Source organism: Solanum verrucosum, unplaced genomic scaffold (genome assembly GCF_900185275.1).
Source record: "Solanum verrucosum unplaced genomic scaffold, falcon-dt-bn FXZP01000955.1, whole genome shotgun sequence".
Classification (NCBI taxonomy): Eukaryota; Viridiplantae; Streptophyta; class Magnoliopsida; order Solanales; family Solanaceae; genus Solanum; species Solanum verrucosum.
Window position 1 is genome coordinate 3,057 of NW_026020725.1, and position 25,877 is coordinate 28,933.

Sequence of the window (25,877 nt, forward strand, 5' to 3'; positions counted from 1 at the left end):
CTCCGGATAAGTCTACTCCAAGCTAGATCAACGCTGGCTACTAGTGCTCGGACCTGCATCACAAAATAGATGCAGAGCGTAGCATGAGTACCAAAACAACAGGTACCCAGTAGACATCATCGGCCGACTGAGCAAGATAAGCAAAAGTAAACTGAAATGCGAATAAAAGGTCACATCAAGTGCAAAGAGTAGTAAATGGGGGGTATGTACACGAGCGTACAGGCAACAAAGACAAGCAATCTAACTAACTCCGCCGGGCTCCCATAAACCCGACGGGTACGCTCGTGCACAATAAAAGAAACCACCTGCACGGACCCCATAAGCCCGGCAGATGCACTGGCAGTTGAAGTAAAATAATGGAGCTAGAAGGTCTATCACAATATTACCAAATTCCGGACTTTTAACTGAACCATTCCCAATCATATTCCAAGATCTCATTATGTCCCGGACTTTAACCGGAATCTCTCCAACCTCCAAAACCTCAACCTACAGATGAGAGTAATCAAGACTAAACTGAAGCTTTAGTGAGGAATTGGGAATACACCACGTGCAAGCTGGACCACGGACTCGAACCGGGTACTATAGCTAATGAGTCAACCTATATGGGCTGGACCACGGACTCGAACCGGGTGTTGTAGCCAAAGGTCGGGCACGGGTGGGCTGGACCACGGACTCGAACCGGGTACTGTAGCCAAAACCAGGTCGCAGGTAAGCTGGACCACGGACTCTAACCGGGTACTGTAGCTAAGCCTGGACATAAGTAAGCTGGACCACGGACTCTAACCGGGTACTGTAGCTAAAACCAGATCACAGGTAAGCTGGACCACGGACTCTAACCGGGTACTGTAGCTAAGCCTGGACATAAGTAAGCTGGACCACGGACTTTAACCGGGTACTGTAGCTAATAGAAAGCAGGGCATTATGGATACAAGGTCATAAGCTGAGTTACCGACTATCAGACTCAAGTCTGCTATATCAGTCTACAAGGAGCTGACCGTCCGAAACGACGTCGGAAAAAGTTCTACTGCCCAACGACATCCGAAATCTCGCAAGTCTATGGCAACACTAGTCTAAGCCTAGACTAAGGCCAAACATACTTCAATTCAATATTATCATATACACCACCAGATATGGATATTCAATAATATCAAGAGACATGCTGTCATAATCCAACACTTTCCCGAAATAAGGTCTAAGGCAGGAATTATAGAAATTTAGCATGCTCGACACCCGAACCCCTCCATACTCAAGCAAATCAATAAACAATTGCCTAAACATGCTCAATCTCACGAGAGAAACCATAGCCTACCTGAAAGCCGATCACGCGGGCTCCAACTCACGGTACCGGATCTTTTCCTCTCCGAACGGTCTCCAAATGCTTCCCCACTAACAAAAGGTTAATCACCTCGTCATTACGAATAAATTGACACTAAAATTATATTTTTCGGAGACGGACCCAAAATCGGGTATAAAACGGGATTGTGGGGCCCACAATTAGAATCTCAAAATCGAATCCGTGGAAACGTCCCAACTACCTTACTAAACTAATACCCCAAAATTTTAGCACAAACAGATGCCTACAACACCGCAAATCAGCCACAATAATTAAAAAGGGCAGCCCCTTGATCACCAATTTTCGGAAAAACGAGACCCTTTCAACCCAAACAGATTATACCACGACGATCCTTGCGAAAAACTCTACAAGTTAGCCCCAAGAATGACTTAAAACGGACTTACGATGATCAAGATCTCACATTTCAAAATTCAATAACAAAACCATCCGGAAATCACACTGGCAGTGGCTAAAATTGATTTCTTACCTCAAACGAAACCTCCCCTCGCGTTTCCGAGATCACCGCTAGATTCCCTCGAAATTCTCTTGAAGTTTGCCTTTTGAATCACTTAATTTGGATTCAAAATGAAGGAGCAATCTTGAGTTGAAGTTGAACAAAAAAAATTGGACGAATTTCGTTTTTAAATTCTGGAAATTTCCAGATTTCACTCCTCTGCCACGTCACCGCCGCGTTAAATTCTACAACCCTTCAAACTTAAATTTCGATGTTTCGGACTCGTTCGAAGTCGGAAAAATACAAACCTTATATGGAATCTGATTGGAAACGACATTTCGGACTCAACGGTGAAGGCGGAATTTCCATTTGGAGCTCGCTTCGATGAAAAGTGGGTCCCACATCCAGTATCGTTTTGAACCAGATTCCACAACTGCTATCTAAAATCTCGGGAAGTGAACAAAGGGTCGTTCTAGACCAAAATTGATCTTCCGAAGCTAACCTAGCTGTCAGAATTTTCATCTGAGCACGTCTTCCAAGAAGGTTGACCAAAGTCAACTTTTCAAGTTATAAAAAAAACTCCAAAACAGGGAAACGGGCCTAAAACCCAAACGAACGACCAGGCGACCGAACAGTCAGTGCCAGCAAGTCATAAATGACTTGGGGTCGCTACAGGAACGCTCTAAACGATGAAATGAATTCTTTAATTTAAAAAAATGACCTGGAGGGTCATTACAATATCCACTACTAAAAGAACTTTCGTCCGCGAAAGTAAGAGTCAAGAAGTACCTGAATGCTCAAATAAGTCGGGGAACTGTGCCCGCATCTCATGCTCGATCTCCCAGGTAGCCTCCTCAACTGGACGATGTCTCCAACGGACCTTAACAACAGGAATGGCTCTCGAGCGCAATCTCCTCACATCTCTGGCTAGAATGGCAACTGGCTCCTCTACAAATGTCAAATGATCATCCAACTCGACTGCATCATACTGGAGCACATGGGACTCATCAGGAACATACCGCCGCAGCATCGAAACATGAAACACTGGGTGGATGGCTGAAAATACTGGAGGTAGGGCCAACTCATAAGCAACCTCTCCAACTGTCCGGAGTATCTCAAATGGCCCAATGTACCTGGGGCTAAGCTTGCCCCGCCTCCCAAACCTCATCACGCCCTTCATGGGCGACACACGGAGGAATACCCGATCACCAACAGAGAATCTCAAAGGCCGGCGCCTCCGATCCGCATAACTCTGGTGCCTACTCTGAGCCGTCCTGAGCCTATCCTGAATCACCCTCACCTGATCCAGGGCCTCCTGAAGCAAATCTGTACCACGCGGCCTAGGCTCTGTAGACTCAAACCAACCAACTGGAGAGCGACAACGCCTACCATATAATGCCTCGAATGGGGCCATCTGAATACTAGAGTGGTAGCTGTTGTTATACGCAAACTCTGCCAAAGGCAAGAACTGGTCCCACTGACCTCCAAAATCCATAACACAAGCCCGCAACATGTCCTCAAGAACCTGAATCGTGCGCTCCGACTGACCATCAGTCTGTGGGTGGAAAGCTGTGCTAAGGTCAACACGGGTACCCAACTCATCCTGGAAGGTCCTCCAGAAGCTAGATGTGAACTGTGGGCCCCGATCTGAGATGATGGAAACAGGCACACCATGAAGACGAACCACCTCTCGAATGTAGATACGTGCTAACCTCTCAGCACTGTAGGAAGTATGGACAGGAATGAAGTGTGCTGACTTAGTCAACCGATCCACGATGACCCAAATGCTGTCAACACCTCTAGAAGTCCGAGGTAACCCACAACGAAGTCCATAGTGATACGCTCCCACTTCCACTCCGGAATGGGTAATCTCTGGAACTCGCCACCAGGCCTCAAATGCTCGGCCTTTACCTGCTGGCAGCACAAGCAACGGGAAACAAAGTCAGCAATATCTCTCCTCATGCCACTCCACCAATAATGTTGCCTCAGATCACGATACATCTTCGCTGTGCCCGGATGGATAGAGTATCTAGACTCATGGCCCTCAGAAAGTATCAACTGTATCAAATCCCCAACTCTCGGAACACAGATGCGGCCGGCGAATCTCAACACTCCATCAGGATCTAAGGTAGCCTGACCACCATCACCCGCTAACACTCGATCTCTAAGGGCCACCAAGGCCTCATCCTCAAACTGACAACCACGGATCCTGTCAAGCAAGGAAGACTGAACTCCCATATGGGCCAAGACACGTCTAGAATCTGAGATATCCAACCGAATCATGCTATTGGCTAAGAACTGAATGTTCATAGCCAAGGGTCGCTCCTCAACAGATAAGAAGGATAGACTACCCATACTCACTGCCTTTCGGCTCAAGGCGTCCGCTACCACATTTGCCTTGCCCGGATGATAGAGAATAGATAGGTCATAGTCCTTCAGGAGCTCAATCCAACGACGCTGCCTCGAATTAAGGTCCCTCTGGCTCATGATGTACTGAAGACTCCTGTGATCGGTATAGATCTCACATCGAACTCCATACAAGTAGTGCCTCCAAATCTTAAGTGCAAAAACTACCGCCGCCAACTCTAAGTCATGGGTGGGGTAGTTGCGCTCATGAATCTTAAGCTGCCTCGACGCATAAGCAATAACCCGGCCCTGCTGCATCAATACACAACCCAAACCAACGCCAGATGCGTCATAATATACCGTGAAGCCCTCGCCCTCAACTGGAAGAGTCAATATAGGAGCGGTGGTCAATAACTCCTTGAGCCTCAAAAAGCTCGCCTCACACTCCTCTGACCAAACAAAGGGAACATCCTGGCGAGTCAACCGAGTCAAAGGCGCTGCTATAGTAGAAAATCCCTCAACAAAATGCCTATAGTAGCCTGCCAATCCGACGAAGCTACGAATCTCAGTCACAGAGGTGGGCCTGTCCAATCACGAATAGCCTCAATCTTCGCCGGATCAACCCTAATACCCTCCTTGGACACCACGTGCCCCAAGAAGGCTACAGACTCAAGCCAAAACTCGCACTTTGAGAACTTGGCATAAAGCCGCTGATCTCTCAAAGTCTGGAGCACTATCCTCAAATGTTGCTCATGCTCACTCCGGCTCCGCGAGTATACCAGTATGTCATCAATGAAGACAATGACAAATAAATCAAGGTATGGCCTGAACACACGTGTCATCAAGTCCATGAAGGCGGCAGGGGCATTAGTCAACCCAAACGACATCACCAAGAACTCATAATGGCCATAACGAGTCCTAAATGCGGTCTTAGGGACGTCCGCTGCCCTAATCCTCAACTGGTGGTAGCCGGATCTTAAATCAATCTTAGAAAATACCACGGCACCCTGAAGCTGATCAAACAAATCATCAATACGAGGCATGGGGTAACGGTTCTCACCGTCACCTTGTTCAGCTGCCTGTAGTCAATACACAATCGCATAGTACCGTCCTTCTTCTTCACGAAGAGGACTGGGGCACCCCAAGGCGATACACTAGGCCGAATGAATCCCTTACCCAAGAGATCCTGAAGCTGAACACTGAGCTCCGTGAGCTCTGCAGGAGCCATCCGATATGGCGGAATAGAAATAGGCCGAGTACCTGGCTCAAGCTCAATCGGAAAATCAACATCACGCTCTGGGGGTAGGCCAGGTAGATCAGCAGGAAACACATCTATGAAGTCACGAACAACAGGAACTGACTCAACCGGAGAAACCTCCCTACTCACATCACGTACATAGGCCAAATATGATAAGCATCCGCTAGCCACTAGCCTCCTAGCACGAATAAAAGAGATAACCCCAACTGGTGTGCTACCACGAGATCCCTGCCACACCACCGGAGGAATACCGGGAATGGCTAAGGTAACGGTCTTAGAAAAGCAATCTAAAACAGCGCGATAAGGGGATAACCAATCCATGCCCAGAATCACATCGAAATCAACCATGTCAAGCAATATAAGGTCAGCCCGGGTGTCACGCCCCTGGATAGTAACTAAGCAAGATCGAAATACCTGATCCACTACTAAAGACTCACCCACGGGGGTCGACACACGTAACGGCGCTACCAGAGGCTCAGACATCAAACTCAATCGAGAGGCATAGTAAACAGAAACATACGAAAAAGTAGAGCCTGAATCAAATAAAGCCAAGGCGGGCTGCTGGCATAATAACACTGTACCTGTGATCACATCGTCCGAGGTCTCAGCATCTGCTCTAGCTGGAGCTGCATAAAAGTGGGCCTGGACTCCCCTACCCTGTGCATCGGCTCTGCCCCCTAATCTGCCTCCTCGGGGACCACCCCGTATACCCTGGTGACCACCCCTACGGTCCTGTCCCTGGCCTCTGCCTCTAGCTGGAGGTGCTGGCGTATGCCTAACTGCCTGTGGAGCGGGTAAGGCTAACCTGCGATGGGGACACTCGCGGGCCCAATGATCTAACTCCCCACACTCATAACACCCCTGGGACTGTCGACTGAGAGCTGGAGGTCGGCTACCCCGGCCAGAAAAACCTATCTGTGAACTATCTCGGCCCCGACTAGGACCGGCACTAAAACCAATATGGCGGTGCTGATCACCCTCCGATGCCTGGAGAGAAGCCTGGAAGGGGCTACTAGACTGACCCGACTGAAACCTCTGCTGAGATCTATCATAAGACTCTCGGGGTTTGAAACGACGCCTATCATGGCTATCCTCCTGTCTAGCTCTCTTGCCGCTGCCCCTTGGGCCTCGCGACGGAGCTGCTCGATAGTGCGGGCATGGTCCACTACATCCAGAAATGAGCGGCCCGCTGAGACTAAAGACTGAGTCTCAATCCGCAACTGTAGTCTCAAACCCCGAACAAAACAACGAACCCTCTCCTCCTCAGTAGGTAATATCATGGCGGCATGCCTGGAGAGCTCGTGGAATCGGGCCTCATACTCTGATACTGTCATGGAGCCCTGCTCTAACCGAGCAAACTGATCTCTGAGCTGATCTCTGATGCTCCTGGGAATAAATCGGGCCAAGAAGGCCTCTGAAAACTCAATCCATGTGACCGGTGGAGACCCAGCTGGCCTGGTCTCTAAGTATGTACGCCACCACTGCCTGGCGGGACCGTCTAACTGGTAAGCGGTGAAGTCTGCTCCTCTCGACTCCACTAAACCCAAAGTCTGTAGCCGCTCGCGGCAAGTAACTAGAAACTCGTGGGCATCCTCCCCCACTGCCCTAGAAAACCTCGGCGGTGATAGTCAAGAACACCCCGAGCATCTTCTGCTCCCGTAGTGGCATGACGCCCTCCAAATCGTCAGGCTGAACAACCGGTGCGCTAGCTGCTGAACAACGGTACCGCTGGTGTAGGCTGACCCTGGGTACTGGAACGGCTGGAGTGGGCCTGCTGCATACCCCCAATGGCAGCTAGTATCTGAACGAGCATCGCCTGTATATCTGGAGCTGCCACAGGCTCAGGCGGTGGCTGGGCTAGTCCCGGGCCCATCGATTGCTGCTGTGCTGGAACTGCTGGTGGCTCTATCACCGGCTCCGGAGTTTGCTCTCGGTCCTGGGCTGGTGCTGTAACTCTGGAACGACCTCGAGGTCGGCCTCTACCCCTAGCTGGGGCCCTACCACGCGTGCGAGCCATCCCTATAAAAGAGTGGTACAAGTAAAATTTCAGAAACCGATAAGACATACAATGCACGACAGTGATACAAACGCAACACGTTCCTAAAGACATCCTGTAGCCTCCCGATGATAAGTAACGGACGTCTCCGTACCGATCTGCAGGACTCTACTAGACGTTAGCTCTGTACAAGTGAGACCGACGAACCTGGGGCTCTGATACCAATTTGTCACGACCCGATTTACCAAGTCATGATGGCACCTACTATAACCCGCCAGCAGGTAAGCCAACCCGTAACCCGGAACAACAAGTAATGGGTCTGAGGGTAGAAATTAAACAAGAGTAGGCAAATAACAATATAAACAAGCGGACACAAACCAAAAACATATATACAAATAAAGATCCCTCCCAGAACCTGGAAGTCACTAGTACAGAGCTACTACAAAATGAGTACAAGTCCTAAAACCGGACAACAGAGCCTGGACTGTCTCGAAAGGAAAAAGACAAGTCTATATATACAGATGGAGACTGAAATAGTACAAAACGCCGTGTGCTCACCCCCGTCTCCGGATAAGTCTACTCCAAGCTGATCAACGCTGGCTACTAGTGCTCGGACCTGCATCACAAAATAGATGCAGAGCGTAGCATGAGTACCAAAACAACAGGTACCCAGTAGACATCATCGGCCGACTGAGCAAGATAAGCAAAAGTAAACTGAAATGCGAATAAAGGTCACATCAAGTGCAAAGAGTAGTAAATGGGGGTATGTACACGAGCGTACAGGCAACAAAGACAAGCAATCTAACTAACTCCGCCGGGCTCCCATAAACCCGACGGGTACGCTCGTGCACAATAAAAGAAACCACCTGCACGGACCCCCATAAGCCCGGCAGATGCACTGGCAGTTGAAGTAAAATAATGGAGCTAGAAGGTCTATCACAATATTACCAAATTCCGGACTTTTAACTGAACCATTCCCAATCATATTCCAAGATCTCATTAGTCCCGGACTTTAACCGGAATCTCTCCAACCTCCAAAACCTCAACCTACAGATGAGAGTAATCAAGACTAAACTGAAGCTTTAGTGAGGAATTGGGAATACACCACGTGCAAGCTGGACCACGGACTCGAACCGGGTACTATAGCTAATGAGTCAACCTATATGGGCTGGACCACGGACTCGAACCGGGTGCTGTAGCCAAAGGTCGGGCACGGGTGGGCTGGACCACGGACTCGAACCGGGTACTGTAGCCAAAACCAGGTCGCAGGTAAGCTGGACCACGGACTCTAACCGGGTACTGTAGCTAAGCCTGGACATAAGTAAGCTGGACCACGGACTCTAACCGGGTACTGTAGCTAAACCAGATACAGGTAAGCTGGACACGGACTCTAACGGGATGTAGCTAAGCTGACATAAGTAAGCTGGACCAGGACTTAACGGTACTGTAGCTAATAGAAAAGCAGGGCATTATGGATACAAGGTCATAAGCTGAGTTACCGACTATCAGACTCAAGTCTGCTATATCAGTCTACAAGGAGCTGACCGTCCGAAACGACGTCGGAAAAAGTTCTACTGCCCAACGACATCCGAAATCTCGCAAGTCTATGGCAACACTAGTCTAAGCCTAGACTAAGGCCAAACATACTTCAATTCAATATTATCATATACACCACAGATATGGATATTCAATAATATCAAGAGACATGCTGTCATAATCCAACACTTTCCCGAAATAAGGTCTAAGGCAGGAATTATAGAAATTTAGCATGCTCGACACCCGAACCCCTCCATACTCAAGCAAATCAATAAACAATTGCCTAAACATGCTCAATCTCACGAGAGAAAACCATAGCCTACCTGAAAGCCGATCACGCGTGCTCCAACTCACGGTACCGGATCTTTTCCTCTCCGAACGGTCTCCAAATGCTTCCCCACTAACAAAAGGTTAATCACCTCGTCATTACGAATATATTGACACTAAAATTATATTTTTCGGAGACGGACCCAAAATCGGGTCTAAAACGGGATTGTGGGGCCCACAATTAGAATCTCAAAATCGAATCCGTGGAAACGTCCCAAATACCTTACTAAACTAATACCCCAAAATTTTAGCACAAACAGATGCCTACAACACCGCAAATCAGCCACAATAATTAAAAAGGCAGCCCCTTGATCACCAATTTTCGGAAAAACGAGACCCTTTCAACCCAAACAGATTATACCACGACGATCCTTGCGAAAAACTCTACAAGTTAGCCCAAGAATGACTTAAAACGGACTTACGATGATCAAGATCTCACATTTCAAAATTCAATAACAAAACCATCCGGAAATCACACTGGCAGTGGCTAAAATTGATTTCTTACCTCAAACGAAGCCTCCCCTCGCGTTTCCGAGATCACCGCTAGATTCCCCTCGAAATTCTCTTGAAGTTTGCCTTTTGAATCACTTAATTTGGATCAAAATGAAGGAGCAATCTTGAGTTGAAGTTGAAAAAAAAAATGGACGAATTTCGTTTTAAATTCTGGAAATTTCCAGATTTCACTCCTCTGCCACGTGTCGTCACGTGGCTCTGCCACGTCACCGCCGCGTAAATTCTACAACCCTTCAAACTTAAATTTCGATGTTTCGGACTCGTTCGGAGTCGGAAAAATACAAACCTTATATGGAATCTGATTGGAAATGAATTTCGGACTCAACGGTGAAGGCGGAATTTCCATTTGGAGCTCGCTTCGATGAAAAGTGGGTCCCACACCAGTATCATTTTGAACCAGATTCCACAATGCATCTAAAACTCGGGAAGTGAACAAAGGGTCGTTCTAGACCAAAATGATCTTCCGAAGCTAACCTAGCTGTCAGAATTTTCATCTGAGCACGTCTTCCAAAAGGTTGACCAAAGTCAACTTTTCAAGTTATAAAAAACTCCAAAACAGGGAAACGGGCCTAAAACCCAAACGAACGACCAGGCGACCGAACAGTCAGTGCCAGCAAGTCATAAATGACTTGGGGTCGCTACAGGAAGCTCTATACGAGGAAAGAATTCTTTAATTTAAAAATGACCTGGAGGGTCATTACAATATCCACTACTAAAAGAACTTTCGTCCGCGAAAGTAAGAGTCAAGAAGTACCTGAATGCTCAAATAAGTCGGGGAACTGTGCCCGCATCTCATGCTCGATCTCCCAGGTAGCCTCCTCAACTGGACGATGTCTCCAACGGACCTTAACAACAGGAATGGCTCTCGAGCGCAATCTCCTCACATCTCTGGCTAGAATGGCAACTGGCTCCTCTACAAATGTCAAAGATCATCCAACTCGACTGCATCATACTGGAGCACATGGACTCATCAGGAACATACCGCCGCAACATCGAGACATGAAAACGGGTGGATGGCTGAAAATCTGGAGGTAGGGCCAACTCATAAGCAACCTCCCAACTGTCCGGAGTATCTCAAATGGCCCAATGTACCTGGGGCTAAGCTTGCCCCGCCTCCCAAACCTCATCACGCCCTTCATGGGCGACACACGGAGGAATACCCGATCACCAACAGAGAATCTCAAAGGCCGGCGCCTCCGATCCGCATAACTCTGGTGCCTACTCTGAGCCGTCCTGAGCCTATCCTGAATCACCCTCACCTGATCCAGGGCCTCCTGAAGCAAATCTGTACCACGCGGCCTAGGCTCTGTAGACTCAAACCAACCAACTGGAGAGCGACAACGCCTACCATATAATGCCTCGAATGGGGCCATCTGAATACTAGAGTGGTAGCTGTTGTTATACGCAAACTCTGCCAAAGGCAAGAACTGGTCCCACTGACCTCCAAAATCCATAACACAAGCCCGCAACATGTCCTCAAGAACCTGAATCGTGCGCTCCGACTGACCATCAGTCTGCGGGTGGAAAGCTGTGCTAAGGTCAACACGGGTACCCAACTCATCCTGGAAGGTCCTCCAGAAGCTAGATGTGAACTGTGGGCCCCGATCTGAGATGATGGAAACAGGCACACCATGAAGACGAACCACCTCTCGAATGTAGATACGGGCTAACCTCTCAGCACTGTAGGAAGTATGGACAGGAATGAAGTGTGCTGACTTAGTCAACCGATCCACGATGACCCAAATGCTGTCAACACCTCTAGAAGTCCGAGGTAACCCACAACGAAGTCCATAGTGATACGCTCCCACTTCCACTCCGGAATGGGTAATCTCTGGAACTCGCCACCAGGCCTCAAATGCTCGGCCTTTACCTGCTGGCAGCACAAGCAACGGGAAACAAAGTCAGCAATATCTCTCCTCATGCCACTCCACCATAATGTTGCCTCAGATCACGATACATCTTCGCTGTGCCCGGATGGATAGAGTATCTAGACTCATGGCCCTCAGAAAGTATCAACTGTATCAAATCCCCAACTCTCGGAACACAGATGCGGCCGGCGAATCTCAACACTCCATCAGGATCTAAGGTAGCCTGACCACCATCACCCGCTAACACTCGATCTCTAAGGGCCACCAAGGCCTCATCCTCAAACTGACAACCACGGATCCTGTCAAGCAAGGAAGACTGAACTCCCATATGGGCCAAGACACGTCTAGAATCTGAGATATCCAACCGAATCATGCTATTGGCTAAGAACTGAATGTCCATAGCCAAGGGTCGCTCCTCAACAGATAAGAAGGATAGACTACCCATACTCACTGCCTTTCGGCTCAAGGCGTCCGCTACCACATTCGCCTTGCCCGGATGATAGAGAATAGATAGGTCATAGTCCTTCAGGAGCTCAATCCAACGACGCTGCCTCGAATTAAGGTCCCTCTGGCTCATGATGTACTGAAGACTCCTGTGATCGGTATAGATCTCACATCGAACTCCATACAAGTAGTGCCTCCAAATCTTAAGTGCAAAAACTACCGCCGCCAACTCTAAGTCATGGGTGGGGTAGTTGCGCTCATGAATCTTAAGCTGCCTCGACGCATAAGCAATAACCCGGCCCTGCTGCATCAATACACAACCCAAACCAACGCCGGATGCGTCACAATATACCGTGAAGCCCTCGCCCTCAACTGGAAGAGTCAATATAGGAGCGGTGGTCAATAACTCCTTGAGCCTCAAAAAGCTCGCCTCACACTCCTCTGACCAAACAAAGGGAACATCCTGGCGAGTCAACCGAGTCAAAGGCGCTGCTATAGTAGAAAATCCCTCAACAAAACGCCTATAGTAGCCTGCCAATCCGACGAAGCTACGAATCTCAGTCACAGAGGTGGGCCTGTGCCAATCACGAATAGCCTCAATCTTCGCCGGATCAACCCTAATACCCTCCTTGGACACCACGTGCCCCAAGAAGGCTACAGACTCAAGCCAAAACTCGCACTTTGAGAACTTGGCATAAAGCCGCTGATCTCTCAAAGTCTGGAGCACTATCCTCAAATGTTGCTCATGCTCACTCCGGCTCCGCGAGTATACCAGTATGTCATCAATGAAGACAATGACAAATAAATCAAGGTATGGCCTGAACACACGTGTCATCAAGTCCATGAAGGCGGCAGGGGCATTAGTCAACCCAAACGACATCACCAAGAACTCATAATGGCCATAACGAGTCCTAAATGCGGTCTTAGGGACGTCCGCTGCCCTAATCCTCAACTGGTGGTAGCCGGATCTTAAATCAATCTTAGAAAATACCACGGCACCCTGAAGCTGATCAAACAAATCATCAATACGAGGCATGGGGTAACGGTTCTTCACCGTCACCTTGTTCAGCTGCCTGTAGTCAATACACAATCGCATAGTACCGTCCTTCTTCTTCACGAAGAGGACTGGGGCACCCCAAGGCGATACACTAGGCCGAATGAATCCCTTACCCAAGAGATCCTGAAGCTGAACACTGAGCTCCTTGAGCTCTGCAGGAGCCATCCGATATGGCGGAATAGAAATAGGCGAGTACCTGGCTCAAGCTCAATCGGAAAATCAACATCACGCTCTGGGGGTAGGCCAGGTAGATCAGTAGGAAACACATCTATGAAGTCACGAACAACAGGAACTGACTCAACCGGAGAACCTCCCTACTCACATCACGTACATAGGCCAAATATGATAAGCATCCGCTAGCCACTAGCCTCCTAGCACGAATAAAAGAGATAACCCCAACTGGTGTGCTACCACGAGATCCCTGCCACACCACCGGAGGAATACCGGGAATGGCTAAGGTAACGTCTTAGAAAAGCAATCTAAAACAGCGCGATAAGGGGATAACCAATCCATGCCCAGAATCACATCAAAATCAACCATGTCAAGCAATATAAGGTCAGCCCGGGTGTCACGCCCCTGGATAGTAACTAAGCAAGATCGAAATACCTGATCCACTACTAAAGACTCACCCACGGGGGTCGACACACGAACGGCGCTACCAGAGGCTCAGACATCAAACTCAATCGAGAGGCATAGTAAACAGAAACATACGAAAAAGTAGAGCCTGGATCAAATAAAGCCAAGGCGGGCTGCTGGCATAATAACACTGTACCTGTGATCACATCGTCCGAGGTCTCAGCATCTGCTCTAGCTGGAGCTGCATAAAAGTGGGCCTGGACTCCCCTACCCTGTGCATCGGCTCTGCCCCCTAATCTGCCTCCTCGGGGACCACCCCGTATACCCTGGTGACCACCCCTACGGTCCTGTCCCTGGCCTCTGCCTCTAGCTGGAGGTGCTGGCGTATGCCTAACTGCCTGTGGAGCGGGTAAGGCTAACCTGCGATGGGGACACTCGCGGGCCCAATGATCTAACTCCCCACACTCATAACACCCCTGGGACTGTCGACTGAGAGCTGGAGGTCGGCTACCCCGGCCAGAAAACCATCTGTGAACTATCTCGGCCCCGACTAGGACCGGCACTAAAACCAATATGGCGGTGCTGATCACCCTCCGATGCCTGGAGAGAAGCCTGGAAGGGGCTACTAGACTGACCCGACTGAAACCTCTGCTGAGATCTATCATAAGACTCTCGGGGTCTGAAACGCGCCTATCATGGCTATCCTCCTGTCTAGCTCTCTTGCCGCTGCCCCTTGGGCCTCGCGACGGAGCTGCTCGATAGTGCGGGCATGGTCCACTACATCCAGAAATGAGCGGCCCGCTGAGACTAAAGACTGAGTCTCAATCCGCAACTGTAGTCTCAAACCCCGAACAAAACAACGAACCCTCTCCTCCTCAGTAGGTAATATCATGGCGGCATGCCTGGAGAGCTCGTGGAATCGGGCCTCATACTCTGATACTGTCATGGAGCCCTGCTCTAACCGAGCAAACTGATCTCTGAGCTGATCTCTGATGCTCCTGGGAATAAATCGGGCCAAGAAGGCCTCTGAAAACTCATCCATGTGACCGGTGGAGACCCAGCTGGCCTGGTCTCTAAGTATGTACGCCACCACTGCCTGGCGGGACCGTCTAACTGGTAAGCGGTGAAGTCTGCTCCTCTCGACTCCACTAAACCCAAAGTCTGTAGCCGCTCGCGGCAAGTAACTAGAAACTCGTGGGCATCCTCCCCCACTGCCCCAGAAAACCTCGGCGGTGATAGTCTAAGGAACACCCCGAGCATCTTCTGCTCCCGTAGTGGCATGACGCCCTCCAAATCGTCAGGCTGAACAACCGGTGCCGCTAGCTGCTGAACAACCGGTACCGCTGGTGTAGGCTGCCCTGCGGTACTGGAACGGCTGGAGCTGGGGCCTGCTGCATACCCCCAATGGCAGCTAGTATCTGTACGAGCATCGCCTGTATATCTGGAGCTGCCACAGGCTCAGGCGGTGGCTGGGCTGTCCCGGGCCCATCGGTGCTGCTGTGCTGGAACTGCTGGTGGCTCTATCACCGGCTCCGGAGTTTGCTCTCGGTCCTGGGCTGGTGCTGTAGCTCTGGCACGACCTCGAGGTCGGCCTCTACCCCTAGCTGGGGCCCTACCACGCGTGCGAGCCATCCCTATAAAAGAGTGGTACAAGTAAATTTCAGAAACCGATAAGACATACAATGCACGACAGTGATACAAAAGCGACACGTTCCTAAAGACATCCTGTAGCCTCCCGAAGATAAGTAACGGACGTCTCCGTACCGATCTGCAGGACTCTACTAGACGTTAGCTCTGTACAAGTGAGACCGACGAACCTGGGCTCTGATACCAATTTGTCACGACCCGATTTACCAAGTCATGATGGCACCTACTATAACCCGCCAGCAGGTAAGCCAACCCGTAACCCGGAACAACAAGTAATGGGTCTGAGGGTAGAAATTAAACAAGAGTAGGCAAATAACAATATAAACAGGCGGACACAAACCAAAAACATATATACAAATAAAGATCCCTCCCAGAACCTGGAAGTCACTAGTACAGAGCTACTACAAAATGAGTACAAGTCCTAAAACGGACAACAGAGACTGGACTGTCTCGAAAGGAAAAGACAAGTCTATATATACAGATGGAGACTGAAATAGTACAAAACGCCGTGTGCTCACCCCCGTCTCCGGATAAGTCTACTCCAAGCTCGATCAACGCTGGCTACTAGTGCTCGGACCTGCATCACAAAATAGATGCAGAGCGTAGCATGAGTACCAAAACAACAGGTACCCAGTAGCATCATCGGCCGACTGAGCAAGATAAGCAAAAGTAAACTGAAATGCAAATAAAGGTCACATCAAGTGCAAAGAGTAGTAAATGGGGGTATGTACACGAGCGTACAGGCAACAAAGACAAGCAATCTAACTAACTCCGCCGGGCTCCCATAAACCCGACGGGTACGCTCGTGCACAATAAAAGAAACCACCTGCACGGACCCCCATAAGCCCGGCAGATGCACTGGCAGTTGAAGTAAAATAATGGAGCTAGAAGGTCTATCACAATATTACCAATTTCCGGACTTTTAACTGAACCATTCCCAATTATATTCCAAGATCTCATTACGTCCCGGACTTTAACGGAATCTCTCCAACCTCCAAACCTCAACCTACAGATGAGAGTAATCAAGACTAAACTGAAGCTTTAGTGAGGAATTGGGAATACACCACGTGCAAGCTGGACCACGGACTCGAACCGGGTACTATAGCTAATGAGTCAACCTATATGGGCTGGACCACGGACTCGAACCGGGTGTGTAGCCAAAGGTCGGGCACGGGTGGGCTGGACAGACTCAACGGGTACTGTAGCACCAGGTCAGGTAAGCTGGACCACGGACTCTAACCGGGTACTGTAGTAGCGGACAAAAACTGGACACGGACTCTAACGGTACTGTAGCAAAACCAGATCACAGGTAAGCTGGACCACGGACTCTAACCGGGTACTGTAGCTAAGCCTGGACATAAGTAAGCTGGACCACGGACTTTAACCGGGTACTGTAGCTAATAGAAAAGCAGGGCATTATGGATACAAGGTCATAAGCTGAGTTACCGACTATCAGACTCAAGTCTGCTATATCAGTCTACAAGGAGCTGACCGTCCGAAACGACGTCGGAAAAAGTTCTACTGCCCAACGACATCCGAAATCTCGCAAGTCTATGGCAACACTAGTCTAAGCCTAGACTAAGGCCAAACATACTTCAATTCAATATTATCATATACACCACAAGATATGGATATTCAATAATATCAAGAGACATGCTGTCATAATCCAACACTTTCCCGAAATAAGGTCTAAGGCAGGAATTATAGAAATTTAGCATGCTCGACACCCGAACCCCTCCATACTCAAGCAAATCAATAAACAATTGCCTAAACATGCTCAATCTCACGAGAGAAAACCATAGCCTACCTGAAAGCCGATCACGCGTGCTCCAACTCACGGTACCGGATCTTTTCCTCTCCGACGGTCTCCAAATGCTTCCCCACTAACAAAAGGTTAATCACCTCGTCATTACGAATATATTGACACTAAATTATATTTTTCGGAGACGGACCCAAAATCGGGTCTAAAACGGGATTGTGGGGCCCACAATTAGAATCTCAAAATCGAATCCGTGGAAACGTCCCAATACCTTACTAAACTAATACCCCAAAATTTTAGCACAAAAGATGCCTAAAACACCGCAAATCAGCCACAACAATTAAAAGGCAGCCCCTTGATCACCAATTTCGGAAAAACGAGACCCTTTCAACCCAAACAGATTATACCACGACGATCCTTGCGAAAAACTCTACAAGTTAGCCCAAGAATGACTTAAAACGGACTTACGATGATCAAGATCTCACATTTCAAAATTCAATAACAAACCATCCGGAAATCACACTGGCAGTGGCTAAAATTGATTTCTTACCTCAAACGAAGCCTCCCCTCGCGTTTCGAGATCACCGCTAGATTCCCCTCGAAATTCTCTTGAAGTTTGCCTTTTGAATCACTTAATTTGGATTCAAAATGAAGGAGCAATCTTGAGTTGAAGTTGAACAAAAAAAATTGGACGAATTTCGTTTTTAAATTCTGGAAATTTCCAGATTTCACTCCTCTGCCACGTGCTCCTGCTGCACGTCACCGCCGCGTAAAATTCTACAACCCTTCAAACTTAAATTTCGATGTTTCGGACTCGTTCGAGTCGGAAAAATACAAACCTTATATGGAATCTGATTGAAACGACATTTCGGACTCAACGGTGAAGGCGGAATTTCCATTTGGAGCTCGCTTCGATGAAAAGTGGGTCCCACATCCAGTATCGTTTTGAACCAGATTCCACAACTGCTATCTAAAATCTCGGGAAGTGAACAAAGGGTCGTTCTAGACCAAAATGATCTTCCGAAGCTAACCTAGCTGTCAGAATTTTCATCTGAGCACGTCTTCCAAAAGGTTGACCAAAGTCAACTTTTCAAGTTATAAAAAACTCCAAAACAGGGAAACGGGCCTAAAACCCAAACGAACGACCAGGCGACCGAACAGTCAGTGCCAGCAAGTCATAAATGACTTGGGGTCGCTACAGGAACGCTCTAACGATGAAATGAATTCTTTAATTTAAAAATGACCTGGAGGGTCATTACAATATCCACTACTAAAAGAACTTTCGTCCGCGAAAGTAAGAGTCAAGAAGTACCTGAATGCTCAAATAAGTCGGGGAACTGTGCCCGCATCTCATGCTCGATCTCCCAGGTAGCCTCCTCAACTGGACGATGTCTCCAACGGACCTTAACAACAGGAATGGCTCTCGAGCGCAATCTCCTCACATCTCTGGCTAGAATGGCAACTGGCTCCTCTACAAATGTCAAATGATCATCAACTCGACTGCATCATACTGGAGCACATGGGACTCATCAGGAACATACCGCGCAGCATCGAAACATGAAACACTGGGTGGATGGCTGAAAATACTGGAGGTAGGGCCAACTCATAAGCAACCTCTCCAACTGTCCGGAGTATCTCAAATGGCCCAATGTACTGGGGCTAAGCTTGCCCGCCTCCCAAACCTCATCACGCCCTTCATGGGCGACACACGGAGGAATACCCGATCACCAACAGAGAATCTCAAAGGCCGGCGCCTCCGATCCGCATAACTCTGGTGCCTACTCTGAGCCGTCCTGAGCCTATCCTGAATCACCCTCACCTGATCCAGGGCCTCCTGAAGCAAATCTGTACCACGCGGCCTAGGCTCTGTAGACTCAAACCAACCACTGGAGAGCGACAACGCCTACCATATAATGCCTCGAATGGGGCCATCTGAATACTAGAGTGGTAGCTGTTTTAACGCAAACTCTGCCAAAGGCAAGAACTGGTCCCACTGACCTCCAAAATCCATAACACAAGCCCGCAACATGTCCTCAAGAACCTGAATCGTGCGCTCCGACTGACCATCAGTCTGGGTGGAAAGCTGTGCTAAGGTCAACACGGGTACCCAACTCATCCTGGAAGGTCCTCCAGAAGCTAGATGTGAACTGTGGGCCCCGATCTGAGATGATGGAAACAGGCACACCATGAAGACGAACCACCTCTCGAATGTAGATACGTGCTAACTCTCAGCACTGTAGGAAGTATGGACAGGAATGAAGTGTGCTGACTTAGTCAACCGATCCACGATGACCCAAATGCTGTCAACACCTCTAGAGTCCGAGGTAACCCCACAACGAAGTCCATAGTGATACGCTCCACTTCCACTCCGGAATGGGTAATCTCTGGAACTCGCCACCAGGCCTCAAATGCTCGGCCTTTACCTGCTGGCAGCACAAGCAACGGGAAACAAAGTCAGCAATATCTCTCCTCATGCCACTCCACCAATAATGTGCCTCAGATCACGATACATCTTCGCTGTGCCCGGATGGATAGAGTATCTAGACTCATGGCCCTCAGAAAGTATCAACTGTATCAATCCCCAACCTCGGAACACAGATGCGGCGGCGAATCTCAACACTCCATCAGGATCTAAGTAGCCTGACCACCATCACCGCTAACACTCGATCTCTAAGGGCCACCAAGGCCTCATCCTCAAACTGACAACCACGGATCCTGTCAAGCAAGGAAGACTGAACTCCCATATGGGCCAAGACACGTCTAGAATCTGAGATATCCAACCGAATCATGCTATTGGCTAAGAACTGAATGTTCATAGCCAAGGGTCGCTCCTCAACAGATAAGAGGATAGACTACCCATACTCACTGCCTTTCGGCTCAAGGCGTCCGCTACCACATTGCCTTGCCCGGATGATAGAGAATAGATAGGTCATAGTCCTTCAGGAGCTCATCCAACGACGCTGCCTCGAATTAAGGTCCCTCTGGCTCATGATGTACTGAAGACTCCTTGATCGGTATAGATCTCACATCGAACTCCATACAAGTAGTGCTCCAAATCTTAAGTGCAAAAACTACCGCGCCAACTCTAAGTCATGGGTGGGGTAGTGCGCTCATGAACTTAAGCTGCCTCGACGCATAAGCATAACCCGCCTGCTGCATCAATACACAACCCAAACCAACGCCAGATGCGTCATAATATACCGTGAAGCCCTCGCCCTCAACTGGAAGAGCCAATATAGGAGCGGTGGTCAATAACTCCTTGAGCCTCAAAAGCTCCCTCACACTCCTCGACCAAACAAAGGGAACATCCTGGCGAGTCAACCGAGTCAAAGCGCTGCTATAGTAGAAAATCCCTCAACAAAAGCCTATAGTAGCCTGCCAATCCGACGAAGCTACGAATCTCAGTCACAGAGGTGGGCCTGTACCATCACGAATAGCCTCAATCTTCGCCGGATCAACCCTAATACCCTCCTTGGACACCACGTGCCCCAAGAAGGCTACAGACTCAAGCCAAAACTCGCACTTTGAGAACTTGGCATAAAGCGCTGATCTCTCAAAGTCTGGAGCACTATCCTCAAATGTTGCTCATGCTCACTCCGGCTCCGCGAGTATACCAGTATGTCATCAATGAAGACAATGACAAATAAATCAGGTATGGCCTGAACACACGTGTCATCAAGTCATGAAGGCGGCAGGGGCATTAGTCAACCAAACGACATCACCAAGAACTCATAATGGCCATAACGGTCCTAAATGCGGTCTTAGGGACGTCCGCTGCCCTAATCCTCAACTGGTGGTAGCCGGATCTTAAATCAATCTTAGAAAATACCACGGCACCCTGAAGCTGATCAAACAAATATCAATACGAGGCATGGGGTAACGGTTCTCACCGTCACCTTGTTCAGCTGCCTGTAGTCAATACACAAATCGCATAGTACCGTCCTTCTTCTTCACGAAGAGGACTGGGGCACCCAAGGCGATACACTAGGCCGAATGAATCCCTTACCCAAGAGATCCTGAAGCTGAACACTGAGCTCCTGAGCTCTGCAGGAGCCATCCGATATGGCGGAATAGAAATAGGCGAGTACCTGGCTCAAGCTCAATCGGAAAATCAACATCACGCTCTGGGGTAGGCCAGGTAGATCAGCAGGAAACACATCTATGAAGTCACGAACAACAGGAACTGACTCAACGGAGAACCTCCCTACTCACATCACGTACATAGGCAAATATGATAAGCATCCGCAGCCACTAGCCTCCTAGCACGAATAAAAGAGATAACCCCAACTGGTGTGCTACCACGAGATCCTGCCACACCACCGAAGGAATACCGGGATGGCTAAGTAACGGTCTTAGAAAAGCAATCTAAAACAGCGCGATAAGGGGATAACCAATCCATGCCCAGAATCACATCGAAATCAACCATGTCAAGCAATATAAGGTCAGCCCGGGTGTCACGCCCCTGGATAGTAACTAAGCAAGATCGAAATACCTGATCCACTACTAAAGACTCACCCACGGGGGTCGACACACGAACGGCGCTACCAGAGGCTCAGACATCAAACTCAATCGAGAGGCATAGTAAACAGAAACATACGAAAAAGTAGAGCCTGGATCAAATAAAGCCAAGGCGGGCTGCTGGCATAATAACACTGTACCTGTGATCACATCGTCCGAGGTCTCAGCATCTGCTCTAGCTGGAGCTGCATAAAAGTGGGCCTGGACTCCCCTACCCTGTGCATCGGCTCTGCCCCTAATCTGCCTCCTCGGGGACCACCCCGTATACCCTGGTGACCACCCCTACGGTCCTGTCCCTGGCCTCTGCCTCTAGCTGGAGGTGCTGGCGTATGCCTAACTGCCTGTGGAGCGGGTAAGGCTAACCTGCGATGGGGACACTCGCGGGCCCAATGATCTAACTCCCCACACTCATAACACCCCTGGGACTGTCGACTGAGAGCTGGAGGTCGGCTACCCCGGCCAGAAAAACCTATCTGTGAACTATCTCGGCCCCGACTAGGACCGGCACTAAAACCAATATGGCGGTGCTGATCACCCTCCGATGCCTGGAGAGAAGCCTGGAAGGGGCTACTAGACTGACCCGACTGAAACCTCTGCTGAGATCTATCATAAGACTCTCGGGTTTGAACGACGCCTATCATGGCTATCCTCCTGTCTAGCTCTCTTGCCGCTGCCCCTTGGGCCTCGCGACGGAGCTGCTCGATAGTGCGGGCATGGTCCACTACATCCAGAAATGAGCGGCCCGCTGAGACTAAAGACTGAGTCTCAATCCGCAACTGTAGTCTCAAACCCCGAACAAAACAACGAACCCTCTCCTCCTCAGTAGGTAATATCATGGCGGCATGCCTGGAGAGCTCGTGGAATCGGGCCTCATACTCTGATACTGTCATGGAGCCCTGCTCTAACCGAGCAAACTGATCTCTGAGCTGATCTCTGATGCTCCTGGGAATAAATCGGGCCAAGAAGGCCTCTGAAAACTCAATCCATGTGACCGGTGGAGACCCAGCTGGCCTGGTCTCTAAGTATGTACGCCACCACTGCCTGGCGGGACCGTCTAACTGGTAAGCGGTGAAGTCTGCTCCTCTCGACTCCACTAAACCCAAAGTCTGTAGCCGCTCGCGGCAAGTAACTAGAAACTCGTGGGCATCCTCCCCCACTGCCCTAGAAAACCTCGGCGGTGATAGTCGAAGAAACACCCCGAGCATCTTCTGCTCCCGTAGTGGCATGACGCCCTCCAAATCGTCAGGCTGAACAACCGGTGCTCCGGCTAGCTGCTGAACAATCGGTACCGCTGGTGTAGGCTGACCCTGTGGTACTGGAACGGCTGGAGATGGTGCCTGCTGCATACCCCCAATGGCAGCTAGTATCTGAACGAGCATCGCCTGTATATCTGGAGCTGCCACAGGCTCAGGCGGTGGCTGGGCTAGTCCCGGGCCCATCGATTGCTGCTGTGCTGGAACTGCTGGTGGCTCTATCACCGGCTCCGGAGTTTGCTCTCGGTCCTGGGCTGGTGCTGTAACTCTGGAACGACCTCGAGGTCGGCCTCTACCCCTAGCTGGGGCCCTACCACGCGTGCGAGCCATCCCTATAAAAGAGTGGTACAAGTAAAATTTCAGAAACCGATAAGACATACAATGCACGACAGTGATACAAACGCAACACGTTCCTAAAGACATCCTGTAGCCTCCCGATGATAAGTAACGGACGTCTCCGTACCGATCTGCAGGACTCTACTAGACGTTAGCTCTGTACAAGTGAGACCGACGAACCTGGGGCTCTGATACCAATTTGTCACGACCCGATTTACCAAGTCATGATGGCACCTACTATAACCCGCCAGCAGGTAAGCCAACCCGTAACCCGGAACAACAAGTAATGGGTCTGAGGGTAGAAATTAAACAAGAGTAGGCAAATAACAATATAAACAAGCGGACACAAACCAAAAACATATATACAAATAAAGATCCCTCCCAGAACCTGGAAGTCACTAGTACAGAGCTACTACAAAATGAGTACAAGTCCTAAAACCGGACAACAGAGCCTGGACTGTCTCGAAAGGAAAAAGACAAGTCTATATATACAGATGGAGACTGAAATAGTACAAAACGCCGTGTGCTCACCCCCGTCTCCGGATAAGTCTACTCCAAGCTAGATCAACGCTGGCTACTAGTGCTCGGACCTGCATCACAAAATAGATGCAGAGCGTAGCATGAGTACCAAAACAACAGGTACCCAGTAGACATCATCGGCCGACTGAGCAAGATAAGCAAAAGTAAACTGAAATGCGAATAAAAGGTCACATCAAGTGCAAAGAGTAGTAAATGGGGGGTATGTACACGAGCGTACAGGCAACAAAGACAAGCAATCTAACTAACTCCGCCGGGCTCCCATAAACCCGACGGGTACGCTCGTGCACAATAAAAGAAACCACCTGCACGGACCCCCATAAGCCCGGCAGATGCACTGGCAGTTGAAGTAAAATAATGGAGCTAGAAGGTCTATCACAATATTACCAAATTCCGGACTTTTAACTGAACCATTCCCAATCATATTCCAAGATCTCATTATGTCCCGGACTTTAACCGGAATCTCTCCAACCTCCAAAACCTCAACCTACAGATGAGAGTAATCAAGACTAAACTGAAGCTTTAGTGAGGAATTGGGAATACACCACGTGCAAGCTGGACCACGGACTCGAACCGGGTACTATAGCTAATGAGTCAACCTATATGGGCTGGACCACGGACTCGAACCGGGTACTGTAGCCAAAACCAGGTCGCAGGTAAGCTGGACCACGGACTCTAACCGGGTACTGTAGCTAAGCCTGGACATAAGTAAGCTGGACCACGGACTCTAACCGGGTACTGTAGCTAAAACCAGATCACAGGTAAGCTGGACCACGGACTCTAACCGGGTACTGTAGCTAAGCCTGGACATAAGTAAGCTGGACCACGGACTTTAACCGGGTACTGTAGCTAATAGAAAAGCAGGGCATTATGGATACAAGGTCATAAGCTGAGTTACCGACTATCAGACTCAAGTCTGCTATATCAGTCTACAAGGAGCTGACCGTCCGAAACGACGTCGGAAAAAGTTCTACTGCCCAACGACATCCGAAATCTCGCAAGTCTATGGCAACACTAGTCTAAGCCTAGACTAAGGCCAAACATACTTCAATTCAATATTATCATATACACCACCAGATATGGATATTCAATAATATCAAGAGACATGCTGTCATAATCCAACACTTTCCCGAAATAAGGTCTAAGGCAGGAATTATAGAAATTTAGCATGCTCGACACCCGAACCCCTCCATACTCAAGCAAATCAATAAACAATTGCCTAAACATGCTCAATCTCACGAGAGAAAACCATAGCCTACCTGAAAGCCGATCACGCGGGCTCCAACTCACGGTACCGGATCTTTTCCTCTCCGAACGGTCTCCAAATGCTTCCCCACTAACAAAAGGTTAATCACCTCGTCATTACGAATAAATTGACACTAAAATTATATTTTTCGGAGACGGACCCAAAATCGGGTATAAAACGGGATTGTGGGGCCCACAATTAGAATCTCAAAATCGAATCCGTGGAAACGTCCCAACTACCTTACTAAACTAATACCCCAAAATTTTAGCACAAACAGATGCCTACAACACCGCAAATCAGCCACAATAATTAAAAAGGGCAGCCCCTTGATCACCAATTTTCGGAAAAACGAGACCCTTTCAACCCAAACAGATTATACCACGACGATCCTTGCGAAAAACTCTACAAGTTAGCCCCAAGAATGACTTAAAACGGACTTACGATGATCAAGATCTCACATTTCAAAATTCAATAACAAAACCATCCGGAAATCACACTGGCAGTGGCTAAAATTGATTTCTTACCTCAAACGAAGCCTCCCCTCGCGTTTCCGAGATCACCGCTAGATTCCCCTCGAAATTCTCTTGAAGTTTGCCTTTTGAATCACTTAATTTGGATTCAAAATGAAGGAGCAATCTTGAGTTGAAGTTGAACAAAAAAAATTGGACGAATTTCGTTTTTAAATTCTGGAAATTTCCAGATTTCACTCCTCTGCCACGTGTCGTCACGTGGCTCTGCCACGTCACCGCCGCGTTAAATTCTACAACCCTTCAAACTTAAATTTCGATGTTTCGGACTCGTTCGAAGTCGGAAAAATACAAACCTTATATGGAATCTGATTGGAAACGACATTTCGGACTCAACGGTGAAGGC

General features: G+C 49.0%; 1 long non-coding RNA gene across 2 annotated transcripts; it reads right to left on the minus strand.

Annotated features, from left to right (window-relative positions):
• On the minus strand, positions 1–25,583 carry LOC125812608 (uncharacterized). Of its 2 annotated transcripts, none has more exons than XR_007442012.1 (3): positions 25,529–25,583; positions 9,247–9,323; positions 1–53 (listed from the first exon to the last, which is right to left on the minus strand). It is a non-coding gene; the product is annotated as an uncharacterized LOC125812608 (long non-coding RNA). The 2 variants fall into 2 exon arrangements; XR_007442011.1 differs by lacking the exon at positions 25,529–25,583 and adding an exon at positions 9,756–9,810.
• Positions 25,584–25,877: the final 294 nt, after the last annotated feature.